Genomic DNA, 20,052 nt, shown 5'->3' with positions numbered 1-20,052 from the left:
ACAAGCCCAAACTCGATGCATTTAAGTCGTTTTATTATAGAGTTCCTATGGCCACCTTCCAGCTCCATCATCAGATCAGCTCCATGTCATCATAATATTGCATGGTCATCCAAATCACATGTGTTTGCGAAATTTCAGCTTAATCGGTTGCCTGGAAGTGGGTCTCAATTCAGTTTACAAGATTCCACCCATACAAATATGAGCCAGTCGTTGTAATATGACGTCACGCGCATAAAATGGCGGGCCGGCCGCCGCCCGCACTTTTAAAATTCAATATCTTGGAAACTAATTGACGTATCGAAATAATTCTTTCACGTGTATTTTTTATTTTTAACAGAGAATACAGAAAGCTAAAAAACAAAATTAGTGAACATTCTTCATTATCGTAGATCACACCCACAGCCCGGCGAAAACAGACCATGCATTGCAAACACTGTGACTGTGACTCATGTGTGACGGGCCAAGACGTTACTGAGTGGGTGGCCTTTTTGACAACTTTATTTTTAATTTTTTCCTTTTTTCTTTCTCCTTTTGATGTTTGTGATCTAAATGTTATGAATGTATCTATTTTCTACTATTGTTGTTGACAAATAAAGATTTTTCTTTCTTTCTTCTTCTTTCTTTCTTTCATAACAATTTATCAGTAAGGTTCTTGCAACTCACTGAGGCGAGTGAGCTTTACTTGTTTGTGTACGTGTACATGCTGGAAAGATAGTGTAATGTCTATCAAACTTTTGAAAACCGAAAAGTAGCGAGCCACCACACATGTAAAGCTCACTCGCCTTCGTGAATTGCAACAACTATACGCGTGAAAAAGGTAGCGTGTCCATATACAGCGGAATGTAGATTAATTACCATTTTATTGTTTGTGAGTACTTCTTCTGTGTAGTCAGTCCTTTATTTATTACGATTGATATTAATTAGATTCTAACTTGGCTAACTAATTTCATGTTATACCGCCCAAGAGAGAAAATGTAAGGCTTTCTGCAGTATAAAGAAGAAACCTTGACATACGCCACGTGATAAAAATAATTTTAATGATTTCATTATCTAAGAAAAAGTTAGAGGGCATTATTTAAAATAAAAAAGCTAATCACACGTTGAACATTGGCCTAAAATTAAAATTGCATCTTAGACAAATGTTTAGTTAACTGGCGTTAACTCTTTGTAATAAGCCCCAAAGTATTTGAGCTAAAAAGAAAGGCAATGAGGATGATATTATTGCATCTAGATCTGTCACAATGATGTGGCCTTTCTTATTTTACTGCATCGTGCCAGACAGGTCCATTACTGTACGCCACTGTCAAACACGTGACGTGTGCGCTTGAGATGTCAAAATGACAGCTGACAGCCACTTGGGTGGGATTATTACATGTACAGAATCATTTAAGGAGTGTGTTACTGTGCGTTATTCTGTTGTTTATTTTATCTTTTTCTGTATTATTGTTGGTACGACAGTTGGGCTATATGGGCTCTATTAAACGTGCCATTAAAACTGACTCTCCCTTAATTCCTTTAAGGTAGAGTGATGATAGATGTGTTTTTCTAATTTTAAACCTCCTTAGTAAGGGCTATGAACCACCGCCACCACCAAATATTAACTACCTACATTGCTTTCCGAAATTCTAATAACCTTTAACATACCCATAGATTGCTATCACGTTGTATTACCTGAAACAAAACAAATTATATTATTAGTTAACTTTATTATTAGTTCTACAAGATTATCGTTATTTTGTTACATCGTTATTTTTTGCTTGTTGGGACGCAATTTGTTCATCATCATCATCATTTCAGTCACAGGACTTTTACTGCTGAACATAAGCCTCCCTAAATGATATCCAGATTGGCTACAGCGGCCTGCACCCAGCGCCTTCCTCCAACTCTTTTAAGGTCACTATCAATTTTGCAATTTGTTACATCTTTTAAAATATTTTTAGGTAGGACAAATCATAATTATTACAGTTTTTTGATGAATGACTTTATTATTATTAGTAGAATTACTGGACCTTAACAGTTCATAAGAACTTCTATTGTTTGACAAGCGAGTGAGTCCTTTTTTATATTAGTTGATGGATGGTAGTAATTTGTTGGTTTTTGTCTTAACTTTTTGCCTATTATTTTTAATTGTCGGGTGTTTTAGTTTTATTGGGGATATAATTGGGTATCTCTGATTAGGACTAATTGGTTAGAATGAGCAGAGTAATTGCTTAGGATCAAGTTTGTTTATTATTTTTGGCAGAAGAGGATGCAGTTACATACGTTTTTGACAGAATGGGATGCATAGATACATATTTCTTTTCTCTTCTTTTCTTTTCTGTTGATATTTTATGTATTTTGCTTGTATATTTATTATTTTCACACTTAAAGCTTTATTTACCTTCTCGTTTTTTGTTTAATTATGTCTTTTAATATACGATACTCGATTTCCTTTTCAAAACTTGTGATGTGGTTGATAATATGGCAATATTTACGACGTGCAATAAAACTGATTTCATTTTTTAAATCGACTTCCACAGCTCATAAAATTTCAAAGTAACACTAATAAGCAGTGGTTTCTTGGATTTAATATCTTGTTAATTATCAGAAAAATGTAATCAAAGGAAACTCTTTTAATGAATTTGGAAATATTTCTAAAACTTAAAGTTTTTGCTCTACACAGTGATACTACGGTACACGATGCGTATACATAAACACAAGTTTTGCTGCAAAAGCACCCATTGCATAATTTTGGACCGACGATCTGGTGAGGGTTGGATGCGGACACCGGCAGGGCCGAGGAAATCCTTGGGGGAAGGCTTTTATCCAAAGGTGGTCGTCATTTGGTTGAGACGAAGGTGAGTTTAGGCAATATGCCGATACGTTTCTACGTAGATGGCGCTACGCCGCGATTGTCTCCAACGATCCGACCGCGTTACAGTTACGGGTATTTACATTAACGTCACGGTAAGTTCCTCTAATCCGCGCTTCGAATTTAACTATTCGGTTAACTATTTGGTTCTACGGCCACCATCCGCGGGCCACTTCGGAATCAGAGCGTGGCGCGGTATCTTTGATCTTTACTGTGCTGTATGACGGTGGTTTTTGTACTATCCAAAGTACACAGGTCTAAAGAAACATGGGAAGAATATTTAAGTTATCAGTGCCTAAAAAAGTTCAGAAGATTCTAAATTAATTTAAATACGACAGATATCCGCATGTCTTATTTTCGCCTGTGGTTAGTTAGTATTCGTGAATTTGTGTTTCAATTTTACTTACTTCTTAGGTATACATATAAGAATGTCTGAATCCAAATAGAAAATGCTTTTTTCTTATAGAGCTTTAGTGAGATTACCGGTTTTACTTGTATAAGAACGATGTTCTCTACAATACCGTCTTCTTTTGTTTTATTAAGTGTAGCGTGATTCAAGATAGTGGAACTATTTGTTCTATAACATGGATAGAACTGTACTACATTAAGTACCAAGAAATTCACTATTAAATTCGGTCCACATCAAATCTCTTTTATTAAATTTCCCATAACATATCCTCATTCCAAGCTTATCGTGTCATCGACACGGGTTATAAAATATAAGCGAGGCATGTTCGTGTAATATCTAAGTGGTTACATGTGAATTATAATTATTATAATATGCATCTTCGATCTTGGGTAGGGCTGCAGGATTCATAGTTAAATAAAAAAAAATATCTTTGGACATTTTACACTGCGCTTCTGTCTAGTCCCAAACTAAGCAAAGCTTGTACTATGGGTACTAGACAACGGATATAAACATACTTAAATACTTTTTTTTAGTAGGTAAATACATACATATTATACATAGAAAACACCCAGTCCAATACAAACAAATATGTTCATGCAAACAAATGTTTGTACTGTGCGGGAATCGAACCCGAAACCTCCGGAATAGTAGTCCGTTTCGAACCACTACACTAAACGGCCGACTAAAGTACTTAAGTTTGGTTTGGCAATAGAATATGAATGACATTGGGGACAGAAATTGCCGAAAGCTCGTGTTGATAGATCTTCAAGGATAGATAGTTTCCCAGGCTATGCTTCCATTTAAAGGACAATGACCAAAAGTGGTCCAAATGTCCACCACTAATGAGACCTATATTGGCTTATAGTCCATTAAATAGAGATTAACTTTCAGTATGGGACGAAAAAAAAATAAGCTGTCAGTAAAAAGTTATGACTGTATGAAAAATTGTAGTAGTTTACGCGCTAATCTCAGGAACTACTGGTCCGATTTGAAAAAATCTTTTTGTTATGGATAGCCCATTTATTAAGGATGGTTTTAGGTTATATAACATCACCCTACAATGAATAGGGGCGGAGCAGTAAAGACAAATGTTGGAAAATGGGAAATATTATTCAAACTATTTTTACGCGTACAAAGTCGTAGGCACAGCTAGTACTATAATATATAATATAATTCATCTATAACCCCGGGCCAGTTGGAAATAACACTATTTTTACCCCTTTCGCATTATTCCAAGTATTCCAATATTGTTGTCTTTCTTCTGAGCTTATTTTTTTTTCTTTTACCGAGAACCTAACACGGCACACTAAGCGACATGACATAACATGCATAGATTAGTCCAAAATGTGCATTGGATAGAAGAACATTTTTCGAATGAAAAGGTAAATTTCATTCAGTCATAACTTTTTACTGACAGCATATTTCTGATTGCGGTTTGGTTATAATGAATCAGTATTTAGTAGACTATTTTACTAGGTACATAGGTCTCGTTAGTGGTGGACATTTGGACCACACTCCATACATTTTTGGTCATTGTCCTTTACTTTATGGTAAGCGAGGAAAAATTGATCAGACTGCTTAAGTAGGTAAAAGTGATTGTAGCGAAGTCCGTCATGCATCCTCAATTTCCTGGCTTAGCTTTTGAGTAAAAGTTTCACACAACTAATTCCTTTGTGCCTCTTTCATCTATCTTTCTAGAAATATCCTGGCATACGATGCGTTGACCAAGCTTCAGTCTTCAGTCATGATCCTTAGAGCCTTAAATCACTCGGATAATAATTGAATGATGTGACATACTTTCGCATCTCGTAGATATCGTGGCAAAAGGCGACACAGGATAATCAAGCTTCCCCAATCAGTCTGACAAGCGCGGCTGCATGGAGAGTGTAGAGCAAATCCTCTATTTCATTCGTTCGTTCGTTTCAGCCAAATGACGTCCACTGCTGGACAAAGGCCTCCCCCAAGGTTTTCAACAATGAACGGTCCTGCGTTCCTCTATTTGCTTTTGCTAAATTAAAGATAGGTCCCTGTCTTTCTGCAGCATAGGGAGTGTAGGACGAACCTTTCATTTGTCTTTCCTAAATTTGAAATACCGTCTCTCTTTCTGTTCTGTTCCTGAAGACAGTTTAACTTTCCCGCGGGAAAAATTTGGCCTTCACTGATTGGGTTTTTATTGGCGGTCAATCTATAGATCCTGGCTGCACAGTAGCTGCAGCGGTGGGAACGAGAGGTGGGAATAGTCCCTTTGTTTCTGAAGACTAAATGACCTGATGATGGTAGCAACCCTGACAAGTTTCCGCATTAGCAGCCCTGCAGGCCCAGATAAATTCTTTGCGCATTCCACCAGCCTGCCTTCACGGTGTACGTTTTGTATGGTAATTAGTCAAAGTACAAGATACTGTTATTAGGACTACTCCGCTATATACGGTGGGACATTGGGGTCGGTGGAATAGGTAGTTCATACAGGGTGTCCCATAAAGACTTCAAGCTTAAGGATAAGAGGTACTAATAGGTGAACATCTGTACAAGAAATGACCTTGGTAATAGTCACCGTTTGAAAGATATGATTATTTTTTCTTACTTTTGAAAATCCCCCGTATTTGGGCCTGTAGGAGATTGGGATAGGAACGGGATGGGATACCTTCGATTGAGCAGACTCCACAGGACGGTCCAAGCTTGGTTCTTCTTTCACTTTCACAAACACTTGAATTTTTATTGAGATGAGTTTAGCGCGCGATTTGTGTTTATTTGAATTGGTTTATTTTGGATACTTATTTAGTAATAAACGCCCAGATAGGTAGGCGAAGCGGCGCGTTGCGATGCGAGAGCGAGACTGAAGGTGGGAGGGAGAGGATAGGAAAAGGACTGTCAGAATGAGTGATAGAATAGTGTGACATGAGTTTGAATTGCATGAGGTTTTAATGCTGGCGCGTACAACTCCCCCGGCCTAGAGGTCTTCCTCTAGATTGAGTAGCGTTTGTAAAAAAAAAAATAAAGTTAAAAACGCAAAAAAGCATGCGTTAGAGAGAACTAAACGAGTTAAATTAGCGTTAAAGTTGAGTTAAATTAAAGTTAAGGTTGAGATAAATTGAAGTTAAAAATATTAAAATTAAGAGCATTATTTGAGTTACTGTAAAGGAAGAGGACAAACTCTAACTACAGGCCGAACATAAGTACCGGTTGCAGTGCGAATCTTTAAGGTGCGAATGATTTTGTCCTTTCCGGGATATACTTCCACAACCACACCCAATGGCCAACAAAGAGGATGCGCATTGTCATCTTTTATAACAACAACAGAGCCCACATCTATCGGTTTGGTCACCGTATTCCACTTTTCACGGCGTTGTAGAGAAGTTAAATACTCCTGACTCCAGCGACGCCAAAAGCTTTGCACTAATTTATTGACTAACTGATAACGCGTTAACCGATTGTCAGAAATATCAGAGACATCCTCTACTGGTAAGAATTTCAGTGGAGTTATATTGAGAAAGTGATTGGGAGTGAGAGCGGATATATCAGATGGGTCAGAGCTAAGAACACACAATGGTCTACTATTCAATAAGCCTTCTATTTGTACAAGTACAGTGTTGAACTCTTCGTATGTTAACACTTGAAGACCAATAACTTTATAAAGATGCGTTTTTACATAACGAACATTTATCTCCGTGATGCCGTTAAAGTGCGGACCATATGGTGGACTATGAAGAAACTTAATGCGTTGTTCAGCCAAATGTGAACTTAAATAATTTTTGTGAAAGTCCGATTCTAAAAGAGCGTAAATTTCGTCAAGCTTGCGTTTAGCGCCAATAAAGTTAGTACCTCCGTCGGTATATATCATGGAAACGGGGCCTCTTCTACAAATGAATCGACGAAAAGCAGCGAGAAATAGATCAGAGCTTAAGTCTGAAACTAACTCTATGTGTAGAGCCTTAGTTGTAAGACAGCAAAATAAACAAATATAAGCCTTCTGGCTTTTAACACCTTTGCGGCGAATGTGAGTAATAAAGAAGGGACCTGCATAATCGACTGATGTATAAACAAAGGCTTTAGCTTCTGAAACGCGAAATGATGGCAAGTCGCCCATAAGAGGGTTTGTAGATTTAGGGTTTAAACGAAAACAGATATTGCATTGATGCACTCTTCGACGTACTAAGTTACGTGCGGAAAGTATCCAAAATTTCTGTCTAAGCAGACTGAGTAGAAGTGAAGGACCAGTATGTAAATTACATACATGAAAGTAATCAACTAAAAGTTGAGTGAAGCGATGTTTAGGCGATAGAATGATTGGATGCTTTTGTCCATAGTTGAGTTGAGAGTGAGTGAGTCGACCTCCGACACGAAGTATATTATCAGAGTCAATGAAAGGGTTAAGTTTGAGAAGCGATTTGTTAAAGGGTTTATTATTTTTAATTGCGTGCATATCTTGAGTAAAAAATAGTGCCTGTATATGGCGTACTAACTAGAGTTCAGCGAGTTCTAAATCAGAGGATGTAACCACTCCGTTTGAACGTAGTATTTTAGCGAAGCGTAACACGTACACAGTAGCGCATAATAATTTTGGGTACGTGGAAATGCGATCAATTAATCGATCGAAAAAGTGAGAGTTCGATTGAGAGCTTGTCTCTGAAACAAGAGCGATAGTTTTCTCTTCCAGTCGAACACTGTTAGATGAAACTTGAAATGGCTCGATAGGCCATTGCGAGATTGGCTGAGCTGTCCATTGAGGAGAGTGAAACCAATTTAATTGATTTAATAATGCTTTAGGAGTTACAGGTCGCGATATTACATCTGCAGGATTTTCATTTCCATTAACATGATACCAAATTTTGGCGTTGAGTTTCGAATTAATTTCAGTAATTCTATTCGCAACAAATGTGTGAAATTTGTACGCGGGAGAATGTATCCACGTGAGAGTGACAGTCGAGTCCGAAAATGCGTAAATTGAGTTAACAGGATAACGATTCTCTATACTATCGCGAACCGATAATAAAAGATTTGTCAAGAGCAGCGCTGCGCACAGTTCAAGCCGCGCAAGAGATATTTTCTTTAAAGGCGCGACGCGCGATTTGGATGCGATAAGAAAGACTTCACCGGGTGAATCTGCATCAGAGCTCACGCGCACATAAACTACAGCTCCGTAGCATACTTCGCTGGCGTCCGCGAAGCCCATGATAGTGACGTGACAACCCGCGGTGATCCCTATATGACGAGATATTTTTAATTGCGATAAATAGTTAATCTCACTATCAAACCGATTCCATTTATTTTTTATTGAGTCTGGAACTGGCTGATCCCATTCAAGTTCGCGCTGCCAGCATTCTTGAATTAAACGTTTAAGAAACGCTGTCACAGGGCCTAGCAAACCCAAAGGGTCGAATAATCTAGCGGTTGCGGAGAGAATCGTGCGTTTGGTGCATTGGTCAGAGTTAGTAGAGTTAATTTTGTAAAGAAAAACGTCATCATTAGGAAGCCACTGCATGCCTATGATTTTTGTCGTAATTTCTGAGTCAGTGTCAAAATCGACGAGCTGTGGATTTTTATGCGAATCGGGAATCTTATTTATAAGCTCAGGGTTGTTCGAGATCCACTTAACCATTTTAAACCCCCCGGCCATGAACATCTTAACCATTTGATGGTAAGATTGTTCAGCTTTTTCTAACCCGTCCATCGATGAGACATAATCGTCCATATACATACAGGATTGAGCTTCAGACGCGGCGATAGGATAATTCGCGCGCTCGTCCTCAGCGAGTTGGCGAACGACACGCATAGCGAGGTAAGGCGAGCTAGAAACGCCAAAAGAAACCCTATTGTATTGATAAGTATCAATCGGTGATTCAGGATCAAATCGAAATAATATGCGTTGAAACGGGTGGTGATTTTGATCAAGCTTCACACAGAAATACATCTTTTCAATATCAGCAGATAAAGCGACTGAGAAAATGCGTAAGTTAATTAAAAGATCAAAAATATTACTTTGTAAGTTTGGGCCAGTGTAAAGAACATCATTTAACGACTTTCCAGAGGTTGTTTTACAACTTGCATCTAAAACGACTCGAGTTTTTGAAGTGAGTTTATCTGGTCGGTATACTGCATGATGAGGTATATAATAATTTGGAGTATTTTCCTCTGAATTCGATGCGTTTTCGACTTTTGACAGAAAACCGCGATCGATACAGTCTTGAATATTTTCATTATAGTTAGTGCGTAAGCCTGGAGTTGAGTCTAACTTTTTCTCTAAGTTATAGAAGCGACGCCTAGCAGTAAAGTAAGAATCGCCGAGTTCTGATGGGTCGAGTTTAAATGGCAAAGAAACGGTATACGTCCCAGAGTCGTCGCGAGAATGAGTTGATTGGAAAATGTTTTCACATATTTCGTCGTCAGGGCTGATGTGTCTCTTAGTAGGTACACTTTCAAGCTCCCAAAAGCGTTGCGTGAGTGATTCTAATGAGTGCGAGTCTACATTGCAAAAGAATGCTTTATTATCATTGCGTGAATGAGCTGAGTAACACTGAGCGCGTCCCATAGCGAGATATCCGAGCGTGGTTTCGATGGCGATGACAGAGGATTGCGGTGAAGTTATTTTATTACTACCTAAAAGAAGCGGGAATATCTCATTGCCTAACAAACAATCGATTTCAGCAGGGATATCGAAGCTGTCATCAGCCATAGGAAGACCTTGTAAATGCGATAACTGGGTTATGTCAACCCTTACATTAGGTAAATAATCGGTTATTGTATCAATGACGCGTGCGTTAATAGTGTATTTACACCTGGGATCAAAGCGTGAGGCAATTATGAAAGATACATATCCTAGCGACACACTTTCAGACTGACCTATGCCCTTAATAGTGGTAGGTAGCGGATTGACTTTCAAGCTCAGTCGCACACAACATTTATTTGTGATAAAGTTGCTCATCGAACCTGTGTCTAGAAACACGCGTAATTTTTGACACGTCTTATTATTGTCATAAGTATACACTGACGCGGTGGGTAATAAGACCGTGGTACTAGATTCATCAGCGATCGACGGCGTGACTGCAGAGAGAGACACATTGTTGGTTGGCATCGATTGCAACGGCGGCGTGACCGGACCGGGCGCGGACATGGACGCGTCGGTCGGCGAAAGCGTCGCGCTGCAAGTCAGCTGTTGTGACGTCATAGGTCTATTCACGTTAAAGTTATCTATATGAATAAGAGTGTGATGTTTACGTTGGCAAACTGAGCAACGATTTTGAGATTTGCAATATTTAACATTATGAAAGCCTAAACAATTGAGGCAAAAGTTACATTTTTTCACTAGAGAGTAGCGAGTTGGCGCATTTTTCGAGCGAAAATAACTGCATTTGAACAGGGCATGTTCAGGTTCCGTCTTACAAAGTTGACAATTCTTGCGTACAGCGGATGGAGTGTATGAGCCTTGCGAATTCGGTTGAGATTGGAAGTAATGTTGATTGGGTTTTACTCCAGAAGCTGTATTAGAAACAAACGACTGTGTCGGTTTCGAGTTTTTAGACTGCGATGCGAAATTCGTTTTATTATTAACGTACGGCTTATTCTGCGTAAAACATAAGCGTAAAGCATGGATTTTATTCTGTTCTTTTATAAAAGTCTTGAGATCATTAAACGTAGGCATTTTTACGTGCTTAATGGATTGTTCAAATAAATTTAGAGTGTCTTTGTCTAATTTACTGAGAGCAATATGAGTCAAAATGAAATCGGAAAGGTCATCAATCTGTAAACGTCGTAAGGCAGCTTCAGCTGAGCAATACTGTTCCAAAAATTCATCTAAAGATTGCGATTTGAAGTTTATTAATTGTTCCAAATACATAGAGGCTTGTACTCTTATGTCTTGGTATTTTTCTAATAGGTTGTTCCAAATTATGCAATAGTTCTCACCAGTAGGTGGAATACCCGAGCAAATTGTAAGTGCTTTTCCGGAAAGTTTTCCTATAAGGTATTGAGCCTTTTCACCTGGAGACAAACCAGTGTTCTCATGAATAAGAGTTTTAAAATTTTGGTAGAAAACGGGCCACTTGGAAGGGGCTCCGTCGAAAGAGACTAGTTCTAAAGGCGGTAATTTTTTTACGAAATCCTGTTTGCGACGCTCTGTGTTGGCCTTTAGTTGTGCGATGGAGCTTTGCACCGAAAGGATGTTACAGTACAAATCGTCAAACGAGTTGAGTGCGGCAAATGTAGGTTTGAGTTCCTCATCATTTTTCATATAACACAAATTAAGTTCGTCAATGGTATCAAGAAAATCCGATCTTGTTTTTTCAATCGAATGCATGCGAGACATGAAAATTTGTTCAATCTGAGGGTCGGAGACCTTTAGGCTGAGGTCGTATAATTCCTGAACCCTCTGAAAAAGCGCTTCTTTTTTAGCTTCAAGCAAATTAATTTTGCGTTTTACTCCCTCCATTGTATTGTAGGTGAGCAAACACACGCACGAGAGCTAGCGTTAAAAAATGAGTTGAGTTGTGCGTATTTATTTATAATCCAGTAGGAAAATAAAATGCGTAGCGTATGTAAGCGAATTTGAAATTGAATTGAAATAAAATTTTAAAAGATTGAATTTAAAAAATACACGTGTTTACAAACAACGAGTTGACGTTTGAGCGAATAGTAATTTCTAGAATGTGTCAAATGTCAAACGAATCGAACTTTCCAGAAAGAATGTGTCAAACGAGCGAATTTTCTAGAATTTTCTAGAGAGTTGTCAAAATGACGGATGCGTGAAAATGTGTAGTTGTGATTTTATGTAAGTGTAAAGGATAGGAAATGAACCATGCGGCTCGGTAGGACCAGAAAGGAGTTGTAGGAGATTGGGATAGGAACGGGATGGGATACCTTCGATTGAGCAGACTCCACAGGACGGTCCAAGCTTGGTTCTTCTTTCACTTTCACAAACACTTGAATTTTATTGAGATGAGTTTAGCGCGCGATTTGGGTTTATTTGAATTGGTTTATTTTGGATACTTATTTATTATTAACGCCCAGATAGGTAGGCGAAGCGGCGCGTTGCGATGCGAGAGCGAGACTGAAGGTGGGAGGGAGAGGATAGGAAAAAGGACTGTCAGAATGAGTGATAGAATAGTGTGACATGAGTTCGAAATGTATGAGGTTTTAATGCTGGCGCGTACAGGGCCTATAACTTGAAGCTGTGTGTAAAAATACGCAGTTTTAAGAATATGAAAAAAGAGTTATGACAATTTTTTCTGAAACGGTTTTTGTCTTGATGGTCATCCATAGTCTATCTTCTCCTTAAGTTTGGCACGGTCTTTATGGAACACCCTGTATAAATTATACAAATAACAAACGCCCGTCTAAGGAAATAAGTGCACCAGTTAATGTGCAAACCGTTATCCAGTAACTCAATGTTTATCTTATTTAATAAGTTAATTATATCATTTTAAAATGACTTTTCGCTATAACCGTTTTATGGAATGGCAGTCGCCTGGTTTCTGTGTAAATATATTCATTAAGCTATTAAAAGAATACTCGTATAACCCGTCAAAGTGTCACGGGCATGCTCGTAAGTAGGCTGTTGTAATTATTGTAAAATACTGTTTCTGTAGTACCTAGATTTCTTTAAAAATCTCTTAGGTCATCATGCCCTTCGATCCTGATTAACTGACGATTTTACTTAATTCTGTCACCATAATAACAATGTTTTAACAGTGTTGTTGTGTTCTGGCAGCTAGAGGTAAGATATTAGGCTGTTGTAATTATAGTGAAATACTGTTTCTGTAGTAGATTTCTTTAAAAAATCTCTTAGGTCATCATGCCCTTTGATACTGAGTACTATACCTACGATTTTACCTAGTTCTGTCACCATAACAACAATGTTTTAACAGTGTTGTTGTGTTCGGGCAGTTAGAGGTAAGATAGCCAGATCCTCTGTGGTTGAGGATTCCGGGTGAAGATCGGATATAGTGCGAAGCTGCTCTTCCAAGTATATATCATTTCTCAGTTAAATAATAAAGTTGTCTGAAACGATTTTAGGTATCGAGACTGATCGGCCAATCTGGAAATTATTGGAGGCCTATGTTCAGCAGGAGACATCCCGTTGCTAAAATGTGATGATGATAATGACTAATGAAGTACAATAATAATATAATAATAAATATCCTTAGACATTTTACACTGCGCTTCTAGTCCCAAACTAAGCAAAACTTGTACTATGGGTACTAGACAACGGATATAAACATACTTAAATACTTTTTTTTTTTGTAAATACATACTTATTATACATAGAAAACACCCAGTCCAATACAAACAAATATGTTCATGCACACAAATGTTTGTACTGTGCGGGAATCGAACCCGCTACCTCCGGAATAGTAGTCCGTTTCGAACCACTACACCAAACGGCCGACAATCTTCTACATATTTAGTTGACACAACTATGTTATATTTTAATGATAAATTATCACAATCGTCACTCACCCAGCCTGTGGCATATCAACAAACCGTTATAATACACTTCAAACTTGTCACCGCAGTCATATACCTTAAACGTTTTATGCAACTCTTGCGTCACTTCCTCGTCGATATCACTTTACTGTATGAATTGTATAACAATATGTAAATTATGGCATTCCATAGCGAGTTGTTTTTTAATGTATACTGATTTTATGGCCAAAAGGCTTAATCTTCTCTTGTAATCAAACCAGGATGTTGATAGAAATAATAGAGACAGCGATGAGACTTATATCTGAGTAGATTTTTGAAATTAAATAAATACATAGAGAGCAGTGTCTCAAGTCAAAAGTCTTTGAACAGTGTGTATTGCCAGTGATGGTATACGGATCTGAGACGTGGTCGCTTACTATGGGCCTCATAAGAAGGCTCAAGGTCACCCAAAGGGCGATGGAGCGTGCTATGCTCGGAGTTTCCCTGCGTGATCGAATCAGAAATGAGGAGATCCGTAGGAGAACCAGAGTGACTGACATAGCCCGCAGAATCGCTAAAATCAAGTGGCAGTGGGCGGGGCACATAGCTCGTAGAGCTGATGGCCGCTGGGGCAGGAAAGTTCTTGAGTGGCGACCACGAGCCGGAAGACGTAGCGTGGGCAGGCCTCCCACTAGGTGGACCGACGATCTGGTGAAGGACGCGGGAGGTGCCTGCATGCGAGCGGCGCAGGACGGGTCTTTGTGGAAATCCTTGGGGGAGGCCTTTGTCCAGCAGTAGACGTCTTTCGGCTGAAACGAGACGCGACGAGATAGAGAGACAGACAACGGCACGCAAAGCTAAACATTGCTGTATTACCTATGCAATTAGAATAGGCACACATCTTTTCAAAATAATTTAAATAGTTGGTCCCGAGATAAAAAGGTTTCTGTTTTGGTTAAATACACAAAAAGCCTAAAAATCTATTTTGAATCATGAGATTATTACAGGTTATTGTTATGTGCACTCTGCTCTACAAAGACGCCATTTTCAGTTGTTTGTGTTTATGATTGAAAATTACCCGGCGCATAAATGTTTACCTGGTAGATAAGTAAGATGGCATTGCTTACTTACTTATTACTACTTAAGTCATAATAATGTAGCGTTGGCATAATATACTTATAAACTTCTGTAATTCGCAATGTCGCGGTCGTGATTTATAAATAAAATCACTGTGCTATCTTTATTGCGTAGTTCTTGTAACTCACGAAGGCGAGTGAATGAACTGCTGTATAATTATTAGATTCTGCTTTTGGACCCAGGCAAAGAGTAGCCTATACTGGTTTCCTTATTCTTACATTTGCGGGAATCTGCCGAGTTTTCCTACGACTTGGACCACTTTTAGCATGTTCTACGGGCCAAGTCGCTGGAAGCCTAAATCTGCCAGTGATTTTGCGACAAGTCCAGATAAAATACTGCAAGAAAAGTGCTGAAGAAGCAGCCTAGTCTTCAGACCATACAACCTACTTAACAGACACCTCCCGACCGCACATTACAGTAATCGCTCAAACCACTAGCCGCCAATCGTGTCGCAGTATCATACCGTGTAATACGACCGCGATCGTCCGTTAGAGGTGACCAGCCAAGTTGTGAGAGGCAGCGGTTTTGAAACAGAACTTATGGAAATAGTGACCTCTTTATTTAGGCGAGTTATATCAGTTTCATTTTGGTTATCAAGAGATGGCGCTGTTTACTGTGTTACATATTTTATTAAAGTGCATCCATCCAAGAATGTTATAGGTACCTACTTTAGAAAAAAATTAACAATAAAGAAAAATTTAACGTTGCTTGGAAGAATATCTAAGGTGCTTAATGATGATGCATCACATTATCTGAATGATTTTGACCTGTAGTAAGGCATCGAAAGATAGTACGAACACAATGTTGGCGTGCGCATGCACATAAATATTTACGATCCAAACATTGTGTTTAACGACGTTACGCGCGTTTTCGTAACTAACATGCACGCTAAAGTCCGTAACTGTAAGATTGGACATAATATTTTTGTTGATTTCTCAGAAGCCATTGCTGATTGCCGATTAATTTCGCGAATAAAGTCAAGGCAATTCTTTGCACTTTGGATTTGTATTGTATTGATAAACTGCCCTAAGAAGAAATGTTCTTGTTTTCACAGTTTTAACAATAGCACTATTTTAAAGAAAGATATCTACGATATGTACCTAAACTATGGGCTCTATTTTACCAGGACATCATGATGCTCCAGAATCCAGATAACCATTATGTTTTAAGATGAGTTTTAGTAACCAGTATGTGACGAGTTTTTTTGTCTCACACTCTTAACAGGTGGAAGTATCTCCTAGTTGCAAAGTAGCCAAAAAGTTCTAAACACTTCTTAGGGGCTGTCCAGGAGGGCAAATACTAATACATACTATCCATATGTGCGTTGGCGAGATACTAGGAGCCAATACATTGCGCCACAAGACACGCGCAAGTTGAAAATTCGCGCGTAGATCGCGTTATACAATATGCTCGTGTTCACGCGTAGGATTCGCGGCAAATTCGCCCTCCTGGACAGGCCGTTAGTTATTTTAAAAAGGTAATAATGACTAATCCAGTTGGCATCGTCTCCGCTTCAGCCCATGCCTAAGCCCACACCCCACCATATCTAGTTAAGATCAGCTGACTTACGGTAAGCGTCATACTACAAGTCAAACAAATCGTGACATGCGCCCATATACCGACCGTTATTTGATGAACAATATATTATCATTTTGTCGATCTATGTACAGTTGATACGAGAACTATACAAGATGCAATCAGCCATCATGATTTTTGCGATGTAAAGAAGAGTATTGACTATGATTATAAATGATGAGGTTTAACAAATAAAAAATAAAATATGGCAGTGATAAGATCATTATCCAATAGAAGGATTGCTGACTCTAAAAGTAAAGTACCTAATTAATCAACTGATTTTAAATTTTTAAATTACAAATGCTTTAATTTGACTGAGAAAATTGGTGCTCTGAGAGAAGCTGCAGCAAGAGTCTAAAATGATTAAAAGCAAAAATGGGCAACTATCTACTCAATATTAGACTCGTCGCAAAAATATTAAGTTTAAGAGAGTAAGATTTATCATTATCATCATCTCTAATATAGCAAATGGAGGTTTTGGTCTGTGTGAGGAGCGTAGACAAAATCATCCATGGGTGGCTTCATGTTCGCATTTGATAAGAAACAGGGCTGCAATCATATTGTTCCCACTACTGCAAATTCTTTGTATGCAGGTTCCAGGATCTGCAGCATTACTGCCAAAAAGTAGCATTTAAAATATTGAATTGCGTATACAAACCTTTAACAAATAATCCAGTTTTTAAAAACCACGATTGTGCACGTCCACTATTTGACTAGCGCCATCTGTTGTTAAACTAATATTGACCATCGACAACTTGGACGTGCCGAAATTGTTATGTCAACGTTATGCGCGCGCGCCCGTTAGCTACAACACTTTAAAAGTGTAGGTATGCTCGTGGTTTTTTCTTGTTTGAAACAACTTATAGATGTTTATAAATTGACAAAGAATGTCCTAAACGATCATGCTTTCAAATACAAATTCAATGTATAATGAAGAAAACATTAGATTAAGCATATTTCTAACGTTGACATGATGCTGAGTGGATACCGTTTCGGTGACACGCACATTACCTACTCTCTTTACTTTTGTTAAATATTTTTGATTTGTGTCGCTGAATAAAATATTTCATTTTCATTTTAACATTAATTTAGATTATTTCCTGCTAATTTGACTAATTTGTTTCAGCCCATAATGATGTCCACAGGATGCCTAATTTAAACATTGTGGCATCTTATTGAATTGTAATACGACACAATTTCCAATAGACATTTAAAACCTGAAGTGCTGTTGTCCAAACATGAGATCATACTCTTGTAAAACATGTTTGACTATAGTTTACAAATCATTGTTTACGTCCATTGGTATGAACATAATAGTGTTATTAAAAAGGCAATCAAAATAAAAACAAAAGGTTGTAACTGGGAAGTAAAACAACAACTGCAAAAACATAAAACCGTGGATTTATAACATGCCACAGTAATGATAATAATCTTATAACATGACAGTGTCAAGGTAAGAAAAACAAATGACATCAATCAAGCGGAATGATCTAGGAATGATCTCATAGTGTACATAGGAAATAAATTGTCATACTTATTTGATGACGTGTCAAGGGCGTAATGCTTCAAGAATTTTACGTAGGTTTTTTTGGAAAAGGCAAAGTATAATAGTTATCTTCATTCATAGTTCGTTTCAGCCAAATGACTTCCACTCCTGGACAAAGGCCTTTCCCCAAGGATTTCCAAAAAGCATTTAAGTTGTCTTCATTTATAGTTCATTCAGCCAAATGACGTCCACTTCTGGACAAAAGCCTCTCCCCAAGGATTTCCACAACGATCGGTCCTGTACTATCCGCATCCAGATACTTTCTGCTACCTTCAGCAGATCGTCGGTTCACCTAGTGAGACGCCCGCCCACACTACATCTTACAGCCCGTGGTCACCACTCGAGAATTTTTCCGGCCCAGCGGCCATCAGCCCTGCGATCTATAATATTATGTACCCCATGATTTAATATGTCATGTACCATGGTCTTACTTGTTAATTATTAGTAAGAATGAAATGTTTTACTCGAAAACTCTAGGTTTAACTTCAAGGTATCATTTTTTAATCATCATCAGTTAAGTTTGTCTCTACAGCAAGAGGACGATACCGTTTCTATTTTACACAGGCAAATTAAGATTAAGATTTTTTTGTTCTTTTGCTGCTTTTTGTCACATCCACGGGAAAAGTGGGGGTGGTCTTAATCAACTCAGCCAGAACCTCACGGTTTACATCAAGGTCAAACAAAGAGGTGAAAAATGGATTGCTGATGGAGCCAGATCAGTAATAAAGTGATCTTAAGTCAAATAAAAAGCCTGAGATGCTTCTGAAACCATACTTTATAGGTTAATCTTGGAATTTATTCTTGTTTTCACGTAAACTCATATTTCACAGTGATGAAAAACTGCAGGCTAAATCCATCGCATAAAATCTTTGATGCACATTTTTAACGCGTTAACGACTTCATAATAATGAGTTTTAATTACAACATTCATAACAGACACCATTTGCTTTATTTACGGGTGTGCAAACATATAGTAATTTATGTGCTATGTTATTTTGAGGAAATATTAAGGCAATATTTTCCACTTATTTAAGAATTACTCACTCACGCGCAGAACGCGCTAGCAAAATACATAATAGACACATAATATTAACATAACATGCTTAAATTAGTATATTTAATTACATAATTAATAATTACCTAGTTTCAGTTAATTTATGAGAGTCGATTGGTTTAATTAAATATTGAAATTAAATCAACACCTTTTAAATCAAGTATTTGATGTATTTCTTCATACAGACCTATAAATACTAATTTACTGATAATTTTATTGGCAATTCTAAAATCTACGAGCAAACTAGTTTCTCATTAAATACCGAACGTAATCATCGCTAGCATTATTTATGTAAGTTTACCTAAGAAACGTGTTACTACATAAGTAATAACAATTGTAGCGGTTCGTAACCATTAAAGAAACAATTAAAACGAAGTATTTGTTGCTGTAAAATTTACATGAACTGTGTCAAAATATTTGTCCATTTCAAGCGTCTTCACAATAACCTACTATTAAATGTTTAGGTTAAGTTGTATCAGCTTACTTTAACCGTAACTATAAATATAACCGGTGTGGTTTTAGTAAGGAGTTTGACAGATTTCTGACGTTTGTTAAAGTTAAAGTTAGTTGGTGCAACAGCCTTCTTTTTTAAATGGGGAGTGTAAAAGAGCTAAATATGAGTAAATCGTTTGCCTCCTATCACATAAAAAAAAAAAAAAAAAAAATGACTTTTATTAGCTGAAACAAAAAATAATAATAAAAAACACGTCTGAAAACACTCTTTAGGTATAACATAATAAAGTTATTTTAGATGTAAATAAGGTAATTTTATAAGCAATATTATTTATTGGTCATACATTTGCAGTTCACAAAGTGTGTAAATTTTAGTTAAACTACTTTTAGTTAAAGTTTAAGCTAAACAGTTTTATAAAAAAATCTGTTACGTATAACACTCTTAACAATTCTTGTTTTAGAAAAAAGTAAAAGTCCATCTTCTAAATAAACATTCGTATTCAATGAACTAACCACAAACATTAAGAACCAGTTCGGTTAATGGTTCCACTGTTTACTGGTCCTGTAGGTCACCCTTTAGGGCCTGAGTACACTAATGCTTAGCTCTTTATGAGCCTCATTTAATGGTGTAG

At 37.6% G+C, this 20,052-nt stretch overlaps 1 long non-coding RNA gene across 1 annotated transcript in view; it reads right to left on the bottom strand.

Annotated features, from left to right (window-relative positions):
* Window positions 1-20,052, bottom strand: part of LOC135077744 (uncharacterized) — a 144,515-nt gene that overhangs the window by 99,119 nt on the left and 25,344 nt on the right. The window lies entirely within an intron of this gene.

Source organism: Ostrinia nubilalis, chromosome 13 (assembly GCF_963855985.1).
Source record: "Ostrinia nubilalis chromosome 13, ilOstNubi1.1, whole genome shotgun sequence".
NCBI lineage: Eukaryota > Metazoa > Arthropoda > Insecta > Lepidoptera > Crambidae > Ostrinia > Ostrinia nubilalis.
The sequence above is the reverse complement of the archived record's forward strand: the minus strand, read 5'-3'. Positions and strand labels throughout refer to the sequence as shown.